This window comes from Procambarus clarkii, chromosome 38, assembly GCF_040958095.1.
Source record: "Procambarus clarkii isolate CNS0578487 chromosome 38, FALCON_Pclarkii_2.0, whole genome shotgun sequence".
NCBI classification, from domain to species: domain Eukaryota; kingdom Metazoa; phylum Arthropoda; class Malacostraca; order Decapoda; family Cambaridae; genus Procambarus; species Procambarus clarkii.
In genome coordinates this window covers 38,896,102-38,916,590 of record NC_091187.1, presented here as the reverse complement: position 1 = coordinate 38,916,590, position 20,489 = coordinate 38,896,102, and positions in this window count along the sequence as shown.

The following is a 20,489-nucleotide window of genomic DNA, read 5'->3' as shown; positions in this document are numbered from 1 at the left end:
TTACTGTTGCACCAGCCCTCACTGTTGCACCAGCCCTCACTGTTGCCCCAGCCCTCACTAACTGTTGCACCAGCCCTCACTGTTGCACCAGCCCTCACTGTTGCCCCAGCCCTCACTTACTGTTGCACCAGTCCTCACTGTTGCACCAGCCCTCACTGTTGCACCAGCCCTCACTGTTGCCCCAGCCCTCACTTACTGTTGCACCAGCCCTCACTGTTGCACCAGCCCTCACTGTTGCACCAGCCCTCACTTTTGCACCAGCCCTCACTGTTGCTCTAGCCCTCACTTACTTTTGCACCTGCCCTCACTTACTGTTGCACCAGCCCTCACTTACTGTTGTACCAGCCCTCACTTACTGTTGCACCAGCCCTCACTGTTGCCCCAGCCTTCACTTACTGTTCCACCAGCCCTCACTGTTGCCCCAGCCCTCACTTACTGTTGCACCAGCCCTCCCTCACTGTTGCACCAGCCCTCACTCACTGTTGCTCCAGCCCTCACTTACTATTGCACCAGCCCTCACTGTTGCACCAGCCCTCACTAACTGTTGCACCAGCCCTCACTTACTGTTGCACCAGCCCTCACTTACTGTTGCACCAGCCCTCACTTACTGTTGCACCAGCCCTCACTGTTGCCCCAGCCCTCACTTACTGTTGCACCAGCCCTCATTTACTGTTGCTCCAGCCCTCACTTACTGTTGCACCAGCCCTCACTTACTGTTGTACCAGCCCTCACTGTTGCACCAGCCCTCACTTACTGTTGCACCAGCCCTCACTTACTGTTGCACCAGCTCTCACTTACTGTTGACCCAGCCCTCACTTACTGTTGCACCAGCCCTCACTTACTGTTGCACCAGCCCTCACTTACTGTTGCACCAGCCCTTACTTACTCTTGCACCAGCCCTCACTTACTGTTGCCCAGCCCTCACTTACTGTTGCACCAGCCCTCACTTACTATTGCACCAGCCCTCACTTACTGTTGCACCAGCCCTAACTTACTGTTGCACCAGCCCTCACTTACTGTTGCACCAGCCCTCACTTACTGTTGCACCAGCCCTCACTTACTGTTGCACCAGCCTTCACTGTTGCACCAGCCCTCTCTTACTGTTGCCCCTGCCCTCACTTACTGTTGCACCAGCCCTCACTTACTGTTGCACCAGCCCTCACTGTTGCACCAGCCCTCACTTACTGTTGCACCAGCCCTCACTTACTGTTGCACCAGCCTTCACTTACTGTTGCACCAGCCCTCACTCACTGTTGCACCAGCCCTCACTTACTGTTGCACCAGCCCTCACTTACTGTTGCACCAGCCTTCACTGTTGCACCAGCCCTCACTGTTGCACCAGCCCTCACTTACTGTTGCACCAGCCCTCACTTACTGTTGCACCAGCCCTCACTTACTGTTGCACCAGACCTCACTCACTGTTGCACCAGCCTTCACTGTTGCACCAGCCCTCACTTACTGTTGCACCAGCCCTCACTTACTGTTGCACCAGACCTCACTGTTGCACCAGCCCTCACTTACTGTTGCACCAGCCCTCACTTACTGTTGCCCCAGCCCTCACTTACTGTTGCACCAGCCCTCAGTTACTGTTGCCCCAGCCCTCACTTACTGTTGCACCAGCCCTTACTTACTGTTGCACCAGCCCTCACTGTTGCTCCAGCCCTCACTTACTGTTGCAATAGCCCTTACTTACTGTTGCACCAGCCCTCACTGTTGCACCAGGCCTCACTGTTGCACCAGCCCTCACTTACTGTTGTACCAGCCCTTACTTACTGTTGCCCCATCCCTCACTGTTGCTCCAGCCCTCACTTACTGTTGCACCAGCCCTTACTTACTGTTGCACCAGCCCTCACTTACTGTTGCACCAGCCCTCACTTACTGTTGCACCAGCCCTCACTTACTGTTGCCCCAGTCCTCACTTACTGTTGCACCAGCCCTCACTTACTGTTGCACCAGCCCTCACTTACTGTTGCACCAGCCCTCACTTACTGTTGCACCAGCCCTCACTTACTGTTGCACCAGCCCTCACTTACTGTTGCACCAGCCCTCACTTACTGTTGCACCAGCCCTCACTTACTGTTGCACCAGCCCTCACTGTTGCACCATCCCTTACTTACTGTTGCACCAGCCCTCACTGTTGCACCAGCCCTCACTTACTGTTGCACCAGCCCTTACTTACTGTTGCACCAGCCTTCACTAACTGTTGCACCAGCCCTCACTTACTGTTGCACCAGCCCTCACTTACTGTTGCACCAGCCTTCACTTACTGTTGCACCAGCCCTCACTTACTGTTGCACCAGCCTTCACTGTTGCACCAGCCCTCACTTACTGTTGCCCCAGCCCTCACTGTTGCACTAGCCCTCACTGTTGCACCAGCCCTCACTTACTGTTGCACCAGCCCTCACTTACTGTTGCACCAGCCCTCACTTACTGTTGCACCATGCCCTCACTTACTGTTGCACCAGCCCTCACTTACTGTTGCCCCTGCCCTCACTTACTGTTGCACCAGCCCTCACTGTTGCACCATCCCTCACTTACTGTTGCACCAGCCCTCACTTACTGTTGCACCAGCCCTCACTGTTGCACCAGCCCTCACTGTTGCACCAGCCCTCACTGTTGCACCAGCCCTCACTTACTGTTGCACCAGCCCTCACTTACTGTTGCACCAGCCCTCACTTACTGTTGCACCAGCCCTCACTGTTGCACCAGCCCTCACTTACTGTTGCCCCAGCCCTCACTGTTGCACCAGCCCTCACTGTTGCACCAGCCCTCACTGTTGCACCAGCCCTCACTGTTGCACCAGCCCTCACTTACTGTTGCACCAGCCCTCACTGTTGCACCAGCCCTCACTGTTGCCCCAGCCCTCACTGTTGCACCAGCCCTCACTCACTGTTGCACCAGCCCTCACTGTTGCTCCAGCCCTCACTTACTGTTGCACCAGCCCTCACTTACTGTTGCCCCAGCCCTCACTTACTGTTGCACCAGCCCTCACTGTTGCACCAGCCCTCACTAACTGTTGCACCAGCCCTCACTTACTGTTTCCCCAGCCCTCACTGTTGCACCAGCCCTCACTGTTGCACCAGCCCTCACTGTTGCCCCAGCCCTCACTGTTGAACCAGCTCTCACTGTTGCACCAGCCCTCACTGTTGCACCAGCCCTCACTGTTGCACCAGCCCTCACTTACTGTTGCACCAGCCCTCACTGTTGCACCAGCCCTCACTGTTGCCCCAGCCCTCACTAACTGTTGCACCAGCCCTCACTGTTGCACCAGCCCTCACTGTTGCCCCAGCCCTCACTTACTGTTGCACCAGCCCTCACTGTTGCACCAGCCCTCACTGTTGCACCAGCCCTCACTGTTGCACCAGCCCTCACTTACTGTTGCACCAGCCCTCACTGTTGCACCAGCCCTCACTGTTGCACCAGCCCTCACAGTTGCACCAGCCCTCACTGTTGCACCAGCCCTCACTGTTGCTCTAGCCCTCACTTACTGTTGCACCTGCCCTCACTTACTGTTGCACCAGCCCTCACTTACTGTTGTACCAGCCCTCACTTACTGTTGCACCAGCCCTCACTGTTGCCCCAGCCTTCACTTACTGTTGCACCAGCCCTCACTGTTGCCCCAGCCCTCACTTACTGTTGCACCAGCCCTCACTCACTGTTGCACCAGCCCTCACTCACTGTTGCTCCAGCCCTCACTTACTATTGCACAAGCCCTCACTGTTGCACCAGCCCTCACTAACTGTTGCACCAGCCCTCACTTACTGTTGCACCAGCCCTCACTTACTGTTGCACCAGCCCTCACTTACTGTTGCACCAGCCCTCACTGTTGCCCCAGCCCTCACTTACTGTTGTACCAGCCCTCATTTACTGTTGCTCCAGCCCTCACTTACTGTTGCACCAGCCCTCACTTACTGTTGTACCAGCCCTCACTGTTGCACCAGCCCTCACTTACTGTTGCACCAGCCCTCACTTACTGTTGCACCAGCTCTCACTTACTGTTGCCCCAGCCCTCACTTACTGTTGCACCAGCCCTCACTTACTGTTGCACCAGCCCTCACTTACTGTTGCACCAGCCCTTACTTACTCTTGCACCAGCCCTCACTTACTGTTGCCCAGCCCTCACTTACTGTTGCACCAGCCCTCACTTACTATTGCACCAGCCCTCACTTACTGTTGCACCAGCCCTAACTTACTGTTGCACCAGCCCTCACTTACTGTTGCACCAGCCCTCACTTACTGTTGCACCATCCCTCACTTACTGTTGCACCAGCCTTCACTGTTGCACCAGCCCTCTCTTACTGTTGCCCCTGCCCTCACTTACTGTTGCACCAGCCCTCACTTACTGTTGCACCAGCCCTCACTGTTGCACCAGCCCTCACTTACTGTTGCACCAGCCCTCACTTACTGTTGCACCAGCCTTCACTTACTGTTGCACCAGCCCTCACTCACTGTTGCACCAGCCCTCACTTACTGTTGCACCAGCCCTCACTTACTGTTGCACCAGCCTTCACTGTTGCACCAGCCCTCACTTACTGTTGCCCCTGCCCTCACTTACTGTTGCACCAGCCCTCACTTACTGTTGCACCAGCCCTCACTGTTGCACCAGCCCTCACTTACTGTTGCACCAGCCCTCACTTACTGTTGCATCAGCCCTCACTGTTGCACCAGCCCTCACTTACTGTTGCACCAGCCCTCACTTACTGTTGCACCAGCCCTCACTTACTGTTGCACCAGCCCTCACTCACTGTTGCACCAGCCTTCACTGTTGCACCAGCCCTCACTTACTGTTGCACCAGCCCTCACTTACTGTTGCACCAGACCTCACTGTTGCACCAGCCCTCACTTACTGTTGCACCAGCCCTCACTTACTGTTGCCCCAGCCCTCACTTACTGTTGCACCAGCCCTCAGTTACTGTTGCCTCAGCCCTCACTTACTGTTGCACCAGCCCTTACTTACTGTTGCACCAGCCCTCACTGTTGCTCCAGCCCTCACTTTCTGTTGCAATAGCCCTTACTTACTGTTGCACCAGCCCTCACTGTTGCACCAGGCCTCACTGTTGCACCAGCCCTCACTTACTGTTGTACCAGCCCTTACTTACTGTTGCCCCAGCCCTCACTGTTGCTCCAGCCCTCACTTACTGTTGCACCAGCCCTTACTTACTGTTGCACCAGCCCTCACTTACTGTTGCACCAGCCCTCACTTACTGTTGCACCAGCCCTCACTTACTGTTGCCCCAGTCCTCACTTACTGTTGCACCAGCCCTCACTTACTGTTGCACCAGCCCTCACTTACTGTTGCACCAGCCCTCACTTACTGTTGCACCAGCCCTCACTTACTGTTGCACCAGCCCTCACTTACTGTTGCACCAGCCCTCACTTACTGTTGCACCAGCCCTCACTTACTGTTGCCCCAGTCCTCACTTACTGTTGCACCAGCCCTCACTTACTGTTGCACCAGCCCTCACTAACTGTTGCACCAGCCCTCACTTACTGTTTCCCCAGCCCTCACTGTTGCACCAGCCCTCACTGTTGCACCAGCCCTCACTATTGCCCCAGCCCTCACTGTTGAACCAGCTCTCACTGTTGCACCAGCCCTCACTGTTGCACCAGCCCTCACTTACTGTTGCACCAGCCCTCACTGTTGCACCAGCCCTCACTGTTGCCCCAGCCCTCACTAACTGTTGCACCAGCCCTCACTGTTGCACCAGCCCTCACTGTTGCCCCAGCCCTCACTTACTGTTGCACCAGTCCTCACTGTTGCACCAGCCCTCACTGTTGCACCAGCCCTCACTGTTGCCCCAGCCCTCACTTACTGTTGCACCAGCCCTCACTGTTGCACCAGCCCTCACTGTTGCACCAGCCCTCACTTTTGCACCAGCCCTCACTGTTGCTCTAGCCCTCACTTACTGTTGCACCTGCCCTCACTTACTGTTGCACCAGCCCTCACTTACTGTTGTACCAGCCCTCACTTACTGTTGCACCAGCCCTCACTGTTGCCCCAGCCTTCACTTACTGTTCCACCAGCCCTCACTGTTGCCCCAGCCCTCACTTACTGTTGCACCAGCCCTCCCTCACTGTTGCACCAGCCCTCACTCACTGTTGCTCCAGCCCTCACTTACTATTGCACCAGCCCTCACTGTTGCACCAGCCCTCACTAACTGTTGCACCAGCCCTCACTTACTGTTGCACCAGCCCTCACTTACTGTTGCACCAGCCCTCACTTACTGTTGCACCAGCCCTCACTGTTGCCCCAGCCCTCACTTACTGTTGCACCAGCCCTCATTTACTGTTGCTCCAGCCCTCACTTACTGTTGCACCAGCCCTCACTTACTGTTGTACCAGCCCTCACTGTTGCACCAGCCCTCACTTACTGTTGCACCAGCCCTCACTTACTGTTGCACCAGCTCTCACTTACTGTTGACCCAGCCCTCACTTACTGTTGCACCAGCCCTCACTTACTGTTGCACCAGCCCTCACTTACTATTGCACCAGCCCTCACTTACTGTTGCACCAGCCCTAACTTACTGTTGCACCAGCCCTCACTTACTGTTGCACCAGCCCTCACTTACTGTTGCACCAGCCCTCACTTACTGTTGCACCAGCCTTCACTGTTGCACCAGCCCTCTCTTACTGTTGCCCCTGCCCTCACTTACTGTTGCACCAGCCCTCACTTACTGTTGCACCAGCCCTCACTGTTGCACCAGCCCTCACTTACTGTTGCACCAGCCCTCACTTACTGTTGCACCAGCCTTCACTTACTGTTGCACCAGCCCTCACTCACTGTTGCACCAGCCCTCACTTACTGTTGCACCAGCCCTCACTTACTGTTGCACCAGCCTTCACTGTTGCACCAGCCCTCACTGTTGCACCAGCCCTCACTTACTGTTGCACCAGCCCTCACTTACTGTTGCACCAGCCCTCACTTACTGTTGCACCAGACCTCACTCACTGTTGCACCAGCCTTCACTGTTGCACCAGCCCTCACTTACTGTTGCACCAGCCCTCACTTACTGTTGCACCAGACCTCACTGTTGCACCAGCCCTCACTTACTGTTGCACCAGCCCTCACTTACTGTTGCCCCAGCCCTCATTTACTGTTGCACCAGCCCTCAGTTACTGTTGCCCCAGCCCTCACTTACTGTTGCACCAGCCCTTACTTACTGTTGCACCAGCCCTCACTGTTGCTCCAGCCCTCACTTACTGTTGCAATAGCCCTTACTTACTGTTGCACCAGCCCTCACTGTTGCACCAGGCCTCACTGTTGCACCAGCCCTCACTTACTGTTGTACCAGCCCTTACTTACTGTTGCCCCAGCCCTCACTGTTGCTCCAGCCCTCACTTACTGTTGCACCAGCCCTTACTTACTGTTGCACCAGCCCTCACTTACTGTTGCACCAGCCCTCACTTACTGTTGCACCAGCCCTCACTTACTGTTGCCCCAGTCCTCACTTACTGTTGCACCAGCCCTCACTTACTGTTGCACCAGCCCTCACTTACTGTTGCACCAGCCCTCACTTACTGTTGCACCAGCCCTCACTTACTGTTGCACCAGCCCTCACTTACTGTTGCACCAGCCCTCACTTACTGTTGCACCAGCCCTCACTTACTGTTGCACCAGCCCTCACTGTTGCACCATCCCTTACTTACTGTTGCACCAGCCCTCACTGTTGCACCAGCCCTCACTTACTGTTGCACCAGCCCTTACTTACTGTTGTACCAGCCCTTACTTACTGTTGCACCAGCCTTCACTAACTGTTGCACCAGCCCTCACTTACTGTTGCACCAGCCCTCACTTACTGTTGCACCAGCCTTCACTTACTGTTGCACCAGCCCTCACTTACTGTTGCACCAGCCTTCACTGTTGCACCAGCCCTCACTTACTGTTGCCCCAGCCCTCACTGTTGCACTAGCCCTCACTGTTGCACCAGCCCTCACTTACTGTTGCACCAGCCCTCACTTACTGTTGCACCAGCCCTCACTTACTGTTGCACCATGCCCTCACTTACTGTTGCACCAGCCCTCACTTACTGTTGCCCCTGCCCTCACTTACTGTTGCACCAGCCCTCACTGTTGCACCATCCCTCACTTACTGTTGCACCAGCCCTCACTTACTGTTGCACCAGCCCTCACTGTTGCACCAGCCCTCACTGTTGCACCAGCCCTCACTGTTGCACCAGCCCTCACTTACTGTTGCACCAGCCCTCACTTACTGTTGCACCAGCCCTCACTGTTGCACCAGCCCTCACTGTTGCACCAGCCCTCACTGTTGCACCAGCCCTCACTTACTGTTGCACCAGCCCTCACTGTTGCACCAGCCCTCACTGTTGCCCCAGCCCTCACTGTTGCACCAGCCCTCACTCACTGTTGCACCAGCCCTCACTGTTGCTCCAGCCCTCACTTACTATTGCACCAGCCCTCACTTACTGTTGCCCCAGCCCTCACTTACTGTTGCACCAGCCCTCACTGTTGCACCAGCCCTCACTAACTGTTGCACCAGCCCTCACTTACTGTTTTCCCAGCCCTCACTGTTGCACCAGCCCTCACTGTTGCACCAGCCCTCACTGTTGCCCCAGCCCTCACTGTTGAACCAGCTCTCACTGTTGCACCAGCCCTCACTGTTGCACCAGCCCTCACTGTTGCACCAGCCCTCACTTACTGTTGCACCAGCCCTCACTGTTGCACCAGCCCTCACTGTTGCCCCAGCCCTCACTAACTGTTGCACCAGCCCTCACTGTTGCACCAGCCCTCACTGTTGCACCAGCCCTCACTGTTGCCCCAGCCCTCACTTACTGTTGCACCAGCCCTCACTGTTGCACCAGCCCTCACTGTTGCACCAGCCCTCACTGTTGCACCAGCCCTCACTTACTGTTGCACCAGCCCTCACTGTTGCACCAGCCCTCACTGTTGCACCAGCCCTCACAGTTGCACCAGCCCTCACTGTTGCACCAGCCCTCACTGTTGCTCTAGCCCTCACTTACTGTTGCACCTGCCCTCACTTACTGTTGCACCAGCCCTCACTTACTGTTGTACCAGCCCTCACTTACTGTTGCACCAGCCCTCACTGTTGCCCCAGCCTTCACTTACTGTTGCACCAGCCCTCACTGTTGCCCCAGCCCTCACTTACTGTTGCACCAGCCCTCACTCACTGTTGCACCAGCCCTCACTCACTGTTGCTCCAGCCCTCACTTACTATTGCACAAGCCCTCACTGTTGCACCAGCCCTCACTAACTGTTGCACCAGCCCTCACTTACTGTTGCACCAGCCCTCACTTACTGTTGCACCAGCCCTCACTTACTGTTGCACCAGCCCTCACTGTTGCCCCAGCCCTCACTTACTGTTGTACCAGCCCTCATTTACTGTTGCTCCAGCCCTCACTTACTGTTGCACCAGCCCTCACTTACTGTTGTACCAGCCCTCACTGTTGCACCAGCCCTCACTTACTGTTGCACCAGCCCTCACTTACTGTTGCACCAGCTCTCACTTACTGTTGCCCCAGCCCTCACTTACTGTTGCACCAGCCCTCACTTACTGTTGCACCAGCCCTCACTTACTGTTGCACCAGCCCTTACTTACTCTTGCACCAGCCCTCACTTACTGTTGCCCAGCCCTCACTTACTGTTGCACCAGCCCTCACTTACTATTGCACCAGCCCTCACTTACTGTTGCACCAGCCCTAACTTACTGTTGCACCAGCCCTCACTTACTGTTGCACCAGCCCTCACTTACTGTTGCACCATCCCTCACTTACTGTTGCACCAGCCTTCACTGTTGCACCAGCCCTCTCTTACTGTTGCCCCTGCCCTCACTTACTGTTGCACCAGCCCTCACTTACTGTTGCACCAGCCCTCACTGTTGCACCAGCCCTCACTTACTGTTGCACCAGCCCTCACTTACTGTTGCACCAGCCTTCACTTACTGTTGCACCAGCCCTCACTCACTGTTGCACCAGCCCTCACTTACTGTTGCACCAGCCCTCACTTACTGTTGCACCAGCCTTCACTGTTGCACCAGCCCTCACTTACTGTTGCCCCTGCCCTCACTTACTGTTGCACCAGCCCTCACTTACTGTTGCACCAGCCCTCACTGTTGCACCAGCCCTCACTTACTGTTGCACCAGCCCTCACTTACTGTTGCACCAGCCCTCACTGTTGCACCAGCCCTCACTTACTGTTGCACCAGCCCTCACTTACTGTTGCACCAGCCCTCACTTACTGTTGCACCAGCCCTCACTCACTGTTGCACCAGCCTTCACTGTTGCACCAGCCCTCACTTACTGTTGCACCAGCCCTCACTTACTGTTGCACCAGACCTCACTGTTGCACCAGCCCTCACTTACTGTTGCACCAGCCCTCACTTACTGTTGCCCCAGCCCTCACTTACTGTTGCACCAGCCCTCAGTTACTGTTGCCCCAGCCCTCACTTACTGTTGCACCAGCCCTTACTTACTGTTGCACCAGCCCTCACTGTTGCTCCAGCCCTCACTTACTGTTGCAATAGCCCTTACTTACTGTTGCACCAGCCCTCACTGTTGCACCAGGCCTCACTGTTGCACCAGCCCTCACTTACTGTTGTACCAGCCCTTACTTACTGTTGCCCCAGCCCTCACTGTTGCTCCAGCCCTCACTTACTGTTGCACCAGCCCTTACTTACTGTTGCACCAGCCCTCACTTACTGTTGCACCAGCCCTCACTTACTGTTGCACCAGCCCTCACTTACTGTTGCCCCAGTCCTCACTTACTGTTGCACCAGCCCTCACTTACTGTTGCACCAGCCCTCACTTACTGTTGCACCAGCCCTCACTTACTGTTGCACCAGCCCTCACTTACTGTTGCACCAGCCCTCACTTACTGTTGCACCAGCCCTCACTTACTGTTGCACCAGCCCTCACTTACTGTTGCACCAGCCCTGTGGGAACCGACCTGTGAGATTTATATTTATTTAATTTATATGAATTTATATTTACGTTAATTTATATACTTCGATAGCAATTTGTATAATGATAAGTGGACTGTATTTCTGCAATAATCTCAATCTCACAAATCGATCCTCTACACATTAGGGGGGGTTTATTAGTATATATATATGCAGCCAATCAAACTACAGAAATAACTACATACATTAAAGAGGTTCCTTATCTTATAGTACAGCAGGTTAGTCCACCAGGTATAACTAGGGTGTAGACACCATATTATCCTCTTTGAGGCAGCTTCCATCACCCAGTAACTGGTGCACAAAATCTTGCATCCTCGTCTTGACCTGTCAAAAGTGCGCTAGCTGTGAAGCCAGAATCCTATATATGACAAGCTATATCAGAGAAAACACTATACAGTACATGGAACATTAAAGACCTGGCTTAATTACCTTTAGTTTGAGGCTTCCACGTGATCTAACCGGGTCACCCTATATCCTGACATTAATGGCCATAAATGAATGATAAACGGGTTTCGGATAGACACTTAACTTGAATTTGTAGACAGCGTGTTGACAATGGTACACCTTTGGTTTCCATAACACTACGTCCAAGTAAATTTAACAGGAGCCGAATTTGCTCCCGTGTGAGCCTCTGGTCTCAATATAAACAATAACAATGGCTGACCCCTCCCTCACAACTGATGCTACTGGCCTACATTGTCCAGAAGACAGTAAGTGATGGAAGGGTCACATTTACTCTATTTTAATTCTGATAATTAAGTTAATTTATATGAGATGTTTTTATGATGGTAAAGTCCAAAGACTAATGTATTTAAGAATAATTCCCACCATAATAGGTGGTGAATTTATAATAGTATGTGGTAATGATATTCCGTTTTCTATAGACGGAAATTCCACTACAGTTACATTTTCTATGGGTACCTTGTTTATACAACACAGCAATATTATCTGTCTGTATGATATTATTAAATGGTGTCGGATTTTCCGACATAATTCCCCAGGGGCTGCTCACGGGTCGAAGTCCTATTTAGAACAGACGAACACCGATACTCCTCCTTCGAATTATTAGATTAATTTGATGTCAGTAGTTAGTAATCACACATTTGTGCGTCTGTTCGTACAGGACGGATGTCTCGTACTAGAGTTGCAGGGGTTAGAAGTCTAATGCGATTTCATTTCCCTGTCAACTCTTGATAGGCTAAAATTCAAGCCTAATTACATATTATTTAACCCAGAAGACTGAATGTGATCAAGTACTACAGTCAAGTATGATTCAGGGACTGCAGTGAGATCAGTGACATTAGATATAACTTGAAGTTTGTTCAGGTAACTGGTCACTGATATATAAACACTGAGGCCCATGGAATACATCTTGATTAAATAATAAATGTATCAAATCAGTCATCAGATTTATTGGGGTTTAATTTAGTTAATTGATTCAGAAGATTGAATAGCTCATCATTAAAGTAAAGTATGGTTCTGAGACTGCAGTGGGTTCAGTGACATTGGTCGCAGTGACTTGTAGCTGTTTAGGCTACTGTTCACTGATTTGCCACTGAGGCCTCATGAACTCATCTTCAGCTTTAAATGATGATACTAACATCAACCTCTGTTGGTATAGTCAGCTGTAATCTCCTTAGTATAATGCTACTGGAGAAATATAATCAGCTGACAAATTTAGATTTCTACTAGTATTGTTTATCTGCAGGCATAGGTCTCCTCAGGCTTGATACTGGGCCTGAGAGTAATTTACCTCCTGCAGAGTTTAACATGGTTATGCCCTGATATTTAGTAGGGCTACCGATGAATCGATGGCAATAGTCTGTCCCTACAAGGAGACCGAAGTCGGTGAGGTGATCAGACTTAATATTATCTGCCAATTTTATTCCTCTATTTCTCAGGAATTTGGCTGTTGCTCTCAGACCTTGAACTTGTAGGTCTACTGGTATTTTGTCCACCACAATGGCTTGTACTCGACAGACGTACCTGCCTAAGCGTACTGATGGTTGTACCACCTGGTAGACTTGAGGTCCTGCATCTGTTACAAACCCTGAGATGTTGAATGACGTCTGGGCTACAGGCCTTAATTGTAGTTCATCTGCCAACCTTTTAGTGATGTATGTTCTCTGGGATCCTTGGTCAAACAACCCACGGGTATGGACCTTGGCCCTCTTATTCAGGATGGTAATTTGGGCAGTAGGCAAAGTCGTATTACCTTTAGACTTTGCCGATTGGACACTCTTTGTTGGTTGCACCTTGCAGTACTGTACTGTGGTGGGAATGCTATCTTCCACCTTGGGGTTTGGAGACGTTGTTTTGGTGTCTCTGCACAATGCTGCATGGTGTTGACCTTTGTTACACCTATTACAGGTATGTAATTGGGTATCACAGTCGTTGATGTTATGTTTCCTGAGGCACCTCGTGCAATGTTGCAAATCTTTGAGTCGCTCAACACGGGCGTCACTATCAGGAAAATTAGAGCAGTGGTACATTGAATGTTTTTCATTGCAGAACAAACATGTTCCATAGCTTCCAGTACCCTTTGGTGTCACGTTCTTGGATGACACAGTAACTATAGGCTTGGAGGGTCCCACTGCATATACGCCCACACTGCCACTGTTCCACTTTGGTGTTGAATTATATTGTCTAGATTGATTTGGAGTACCTTTGGTACTCTGTGGTTTACTATTATTGGTTTCTGAGGGTTTACTTGGTGGTTTTAATTTGTCATGTGTTCGTAATTGATGAACTACTGACTTTAAACCTTCAGATATTTCATTCATGGATAAGATGCTTTTATTGTAATGAGCACTCATTTGTCTCAATATGTCCCTAGGTATTTTCTCCTGGACAATTATTTTCAAGACCCACTCAGCCCCGTTTGTATCTGCTGTCAGGCTGAGGGCATTGATCAATGATTCTATCTCCAGCTTGAAGACTTGGAGTGAATCAGCTGAAGCCTCCGGTGGGGGTAAATGCAACAGCTCATGAACTAAATGTGATGTTCTTACTTCTGGATCAGCATAATTATCCTTGAGGAGTTTTACTGCCAGATCATAGCCGTCATTAGTTAATCTCAGATGGGATACTACTGTTTTAGCCTCACCTGATAATTGACCTTGCAAATAAGAGAATTTACTACTCTTTGGTAAAGATTGTTTTGAGTCTACAAGGTCAACGAATTTGTTCCAAAATTCATCCCAATCTTCCTCATCTTTTCCTGAGAAAGTGGGTAAATTAATTGGAGGGAGTCGAGCTTCTGCTTGACTCGTATTAGATGCAACTGTTGCTGTTGTTGCTGTTGTCTTGTTCTGGGCAATTAATTTGACATAAGGCTGTAACGTGGCCTGAGTGTGATCTTCATAATTCGCAAGATCAACCATAATGTCGTCTATTTCTGTTTCTGATAAATTGGCGTTGGCAAGTTCAGCCACATATGTTGCTATTTGACATTTGATTTGCTCAAATTTACCTGCAGCTGCTTGATAATAGCTTTCCAGGTCAGCATAATCAACTTGAGATTGTTGTGACAAATCTTCACATTTCTTGATCTGTCTTGTTAAGTGGCCTTTAAGACCTGCAAGGGTTCTTTTCATTCTCCCTGCATTATCCATACTGGCTAGTTGGTGAAGCCTTGTGGGGCTTGTACTTGGGCTGCTCATAATACTGAACAAGCTCTAATGGTAGCCTAGGGTAAAATGCACTCACTAGGCAATAATCCTACCTCTACTAGAGGTTAGCACTTAAAATTAATACACATTATATATATACAATCATCCACACTAATGATTTGAGTGATAAACCAGTGTCACTGGAAGTACCTTTAGGTTAGCTCCTCTATATCACCCTAGGATGGAAGAGACACTAATTAATCACTCAAAGGTGTAATGATCATAAGTAAATTATTATATATACACAACTCAACTCGAGTTGATAAAAATTACACCCAAAATAGGGTCTGGACCATTCATTAATGGTGTTAGGTTGATCAATATAGTACAACTGACTATGGTAATAATGGGACTAGGATGAACGATAATAGTTCAACTAGTCAATGGTTTTATCCTACCCTGTTGTGGGTTGGCAATTAGTAAATATTATACTGTGATCACTAGTGCAATATATATTAAATAATTCTCTATTTTGGAGAAATAATATACACAATTATTGATAATAGCCTCTTAATTAGCCTCTATGAAACTTCTAATATTATCAAGAAGTATTAAATATTATTAGTGACCTCGCGAAATAAAGTCCACAAAATTCGTAGATAATCTCTCGCGAAATGTAACACCACGAAATCCGTGAACAATCTCACGAAGACCCCAGCCACTAATTTGGCTGGCTTCTATATTAGCGCTGTCATTTCACAGAATAACACGCCACCAAATGTCTGTGGGTGTGCATGAAACCGCTGATGAGGCTGAACTGAACTGAGGGAGGCTCCTGAGCTCCCTCGAGGCTACGCTTCCGTCTTTGACTGGCTGGCCTTTGTTTAAATAACACTGCACTAGTATATTTAATGAATCCACTGGTTAACTGGTTCATCCGGTACTAAGATGACCAAATGTGGGTTCAAAGGACCGAATATTCCGGTTCCGAAGGTCCAAATAATGTGGGAACCGACCTGTGAGATTTATATTTATTTAATTTATATGAATTTATATTTACGTTAATTTATATACTTCGATAGCAATTTGTATAATGATAAGTGGACTGTATTTCTGCAATAATCTCAATCTCACAAATCGATCCTCTACACATTAGGGGGGGTTTATTAGTATATATATATGCAGCCAATCAAACTACAGAAATAACTACATACATTAAAGAGGTTCCTTATCTTATAGTACAGCAGGTTAGTCCACCAGGTATAACTAGGGTGTAGACACCAAATTATCCTCTTTGAGGCAGCTTCCATCACCCAGTAACTGGTGCACAAAATCTTGCATCCTCGTCTTGACCTGTCAAAAGTGCGCTAGCTGTGAAGCCAGAATCCTATATATGACAAGCTATATCAGAGAAAACACTATACAGTACATGGAACATTAAAGACCTGGCTTAATTACCTTTAGTTTGAGGCTTCCACGTGATCTAACCGGGTCACCCTATATCCTGACATTAATGGCCATAAATGAATGATAAACGGGTTTCGGATAGACACTTAACTTGAATTTGTAGACAGCGTGTTGACAATGGTACACCTTTGGTTTCCATAACACTACGTCCAAGTAAATTTAACAGGAGCCGAATTTGCTCCCGTGTGAGCCTCTGGTCTCAATATAAACAATAACAATGGCTGACCCCTCCCTCACAACTGACGCTACTGGCCTACATTGTCCAGAAGACAGTAAGTGATGGAAGGGTCACATTTACTCTATTTTAATTCTGATAATTAAGTTAATTTATATGAGATGTTTTTATGATGGTAAAGTCCAAAGACTAATGTATTTAAGAATAATTCCCACCATAATAGGTGGTGAATTTATAATAGTATGTGGTAATGATATTCCGTTTTCTATAGACGGAAATTCCACTACAGTTACATTTTCTATGGGTACCTTGTTTATACAACACAGCAATATTATCTGTCTGTATGATATTATTAAATGGTGTCGGATTTTCCGACAAGCCCTCACTTACTGTTGCACCAGCCCTCACTTACTGTTGCACCAGCCCTCACTGTTGCACCAGCCCTTACTTACTGTTGCACCAGCCCTCACTGTTGCACCAGCCCTCACTTACTGTTGCACCAGCCCTTACTTACTGTTGTACCAGCCCTTACTTACTGTTGCACCAGCCTTCACTAACTGTTGCACCAGCCCTCACTTACTGTTGCACCAGCCCTCACTGTTGCTCCAGCCCTCACTTACTGTTGCAATAGCCCTTACTTACTGTTGCACCAGCCCTCACTGTTGCACCAGGCCTCACTGTTGCACCAGCCCTCACTTACTGTTGTACCAGCCCTTACTTACTGTTGCCCCAGCCCTCACTGTTGCTCCAGCCCTCACTTACTGTTGCACCAGCCCTTACTTACTGTTGCACCAGCCCTCACTTACTGTTGCACCAGCCCTCACTTACTGTTGCACCAGCCCTCACTTACTGTTGCCCCAGTCCTCACTTACTGTTGCACCAGCCCTCACTTACTGTTGCACCAGCCCTCACTTACTGTTGCACCAGCCCTCACTTACTGTTGCACCAGCCCTCACTTACTGTTGCACCAGCCCTCACTTACTGTTGCACCAGCCCTCACTTACTGTTGCACCAGCCCTCACTTACTGTTGCACCAGCCCTCACTTACTGTTGCACCAGCCCTTACTTACTGTTGTACCAGCCCTTACTTACTGTTGCACCAGCCTTCACTGTTGCACCAGCCCTCACTTACTGTTGCACCAGCCCTCACTGTTGCTCCAGCCCTCACTTACTGTTGCAATAGCCCTTACTTACTGTTGCACCAGCCCTCACTGTTGCACCAGGCCTCACTGTTGCACCAGCCCTCACTTACTGTTGTACCAGCCCTTACTTACTGTTGCCCCAGCCCTCACTGTTGCTCCAGCCCTCACTTACTGTTGCACCAGCCCTTACTTACTGTTGCACCAGCCCTCACTTACTGTTGCACCAGCCCTCACTTACTGTTGCACCAGCCCTCACTTACTGTTGCCCCAGTCCTCACTTACTGTTGCACCAGCCCTCACCCACTGTTGCACCAGCCCTCACTTACTGTTGCACCAGGCCTCACTGTTGCACCAGCCCTCACTTACTGTTGCACCAGCCCTCACTTACTGTTGCACCAGCCCTCACTGTTGCACCAGCCCTTACTTACTGTTGCACCAGCCCTCACTGTTGCACCAGCCCTCACTTACTGTTGCACCAGCCCTTACTTACTGTTGTACCAGCCCTTACTTACTGTTGCACCAGCCTTCACTAACTGTTGCACCAGCCCTCACTTACTGTTGCACCAGCCCTCACTTACTGTTGCACCAGCCCTCACTTACTGTTGCACCAGCCCTCACTTACTGTTGCACCAGGCCTCACTGTTGCACCAGCCCTCACTTACTGTTGCACCAGCCCTCACTTACTGTTGCACCAGCCCTCACTTACTGTTGCACCAGCCCTTACTTACTGTTGCACCAGCCCTCACTGTTGCACCAGCCCTCACTTACTGTTGCACCAGCCCTTACTTACTGTTGTACCAGCCCTCACTTACTGTTGCACCAGCCCTTACTTACTGTTGTACCAGCCCTTACTGTTGCACCAGCCCTTACTTACTGTTGTACCAGCCCTTACTTACTGTTGTACCAGCCCTTACTTACTGTTGCACCAGCCCTCACTAACTGTTGCACCAGCCCTCACTTACTGTTGTATTTTTTTTTTATATATTATTTATTTAATTATTTGTATTTATTATATGCAAAGGCATTCCACAAATGTGACCATGGAGTGATTGCACACAAAATGAGGTCAGTGGGAATAACTGGAAAAGTAGGACGCTGGATACTCAATTTCCTGTCGAACAGAACACAAAGAGTAACAGTCAATCAAGTAAAATCGAGTCCGAGCTCAGTTAAAAGCTCTGTACCTCAAGGTACAGTCCTTTCACCACTGCTGTTCCTTATTCTCATATCTGATATAGACAAAAACACAAGTCACCGCTTCGTGTCATCCTTTGCAGATGATACAAAAATCAGCATGAAAATTACCTTTGCTGAAGACATTGATAAACTACAAACAGATATTAACAAAGTTTTCGATTGGGCAGCAGAAAATAACATGATGTTTAACAGTGATAAATTCCAGGTACTCAGATACGGCAAAAATGAGGATCTGAAACATAATACAGGGTACAAAACACAATCGAATCTGCCTATGGTAGGAAAACAGCATGTCAAGGATTTGGGAATAATGATGTCCGACGACCTAACGTTTAGGGAGCATAACCAAGCAAGTATTGCGTCAGCCAGAAAAAATGATAGGATGGATTACGAGAACCTTCAAGTCCAGAGATCCCATCACAATGGTTGTACTCTTCAAATCACTTGTGTTGTCCCGTCTTGAGTACTGCTCAGTACTCACTTTCCCCTTCAGAGCAGGAGAGATTGCTGAAATTGAGGGAATACAGAGAACATATACGGCACGCATAGACGAGATAAAGCACCTAAATTATTGGGATCGTCTCAAAGCTCTCCAAATGTACTCACTAGAAAGGAGACGAGAGAGACACCAAATAATATACACATGGAAAATACTGGAGGGCCAGGTCCCAAATCTACACAGTAAAATAACAACGTACTGGAGTGAACGACATGGAAGAAAACGCAGAATAAAACCAGTGAAGAGCAGAGATGCCATGGGCACTATCAGAACACTTTATGAACATCAGAGGTTCACGGTGGTTCAACGTCCTACCAGTGAGCATCAGAAATATTACAGGAACAACCGTGGACATCTTCAAGAGGAAACTAGATTGTTTCCTTCAAGGAGTGCCGGACCAACCGGGCTGTGGTGGGTATGTGGGCCTGCGGACTGGAGTAAATGAAGGTTGTGTCGTCAGCAAATAGAATTGGTTTGAGATGTTGGGAGGCATTTGGAAGGTCATTACTGTAGATGAGGAGGAGAGGGCCAAGTATGCTGCCCTGAGGAACACCAATGTTGATGGGTAGGGTGGGAGAAATTGAATTATTCACAGAAACATACTGGAGCCAGTAAGTAAGGTAAGACTTAAGGTATTGCCGGGAGTGTCCTCTGACTCCATAATGTTGTAATCTAAGAAGCAGATTTTGGTGGTTGACAGTGTCAAAAGCCTTACGCAGGTCCACAAATAACCCAACAGGGAACTCATTTTTATCAAGAGCTGCATGTATCAAGTTAATCATACTAATAAGTGCATCGTTAGTGCTTTTTGGGGGTCTGAAGCCATATTGACAAGGTTGAACAAATACCATAATTGAGATAAGGATAGACGAGAGAGTAATAGAGCATCACCAGGGCAGGGCGAGGTACATAATATCTGCTCTTAGAAAGAATGCCAACAGTTTTAGGAACTTTTTTTTGCTATATTTACTATGTGTCCCCTGGAAATTCAGCTTGTTATCGATAAAGATACCAAGGAATTTACCATCTACTTTGCTACTAATATGGATTTTGTTTATTCTTAAATTAATTTGATTTGAGGATTTATTACCTAACAAAATATAGAAAGTTTTGTCAATGTTAAGGTTGAGTTTCTCAGCAGTTACCCAAAGATGGACTTTATTTAATTCAGTATTTTTTTCAATTCCACTGATGTTAATTCTAATTTCAATTTTTCTAATTCGACTGATGTTAATGAGATAATCCTTTCCCTTAAAACTAAGTCAAGTACCCTTGATGAGATACCATCTCTAATTAACAAAACAGCCTTCAGATTTCTAGTTCCTCCCATTGCATTGCTCATCAAAAAATCCCTTGAACTCCAAACCTTTCTGGATATTCTAAAAAAAAAGCCAGAGTAACCCCAGTCAATAAATGTGGTGATCTCACTGATGTCAACAATTACAGACCTATATCAATTCTGCCA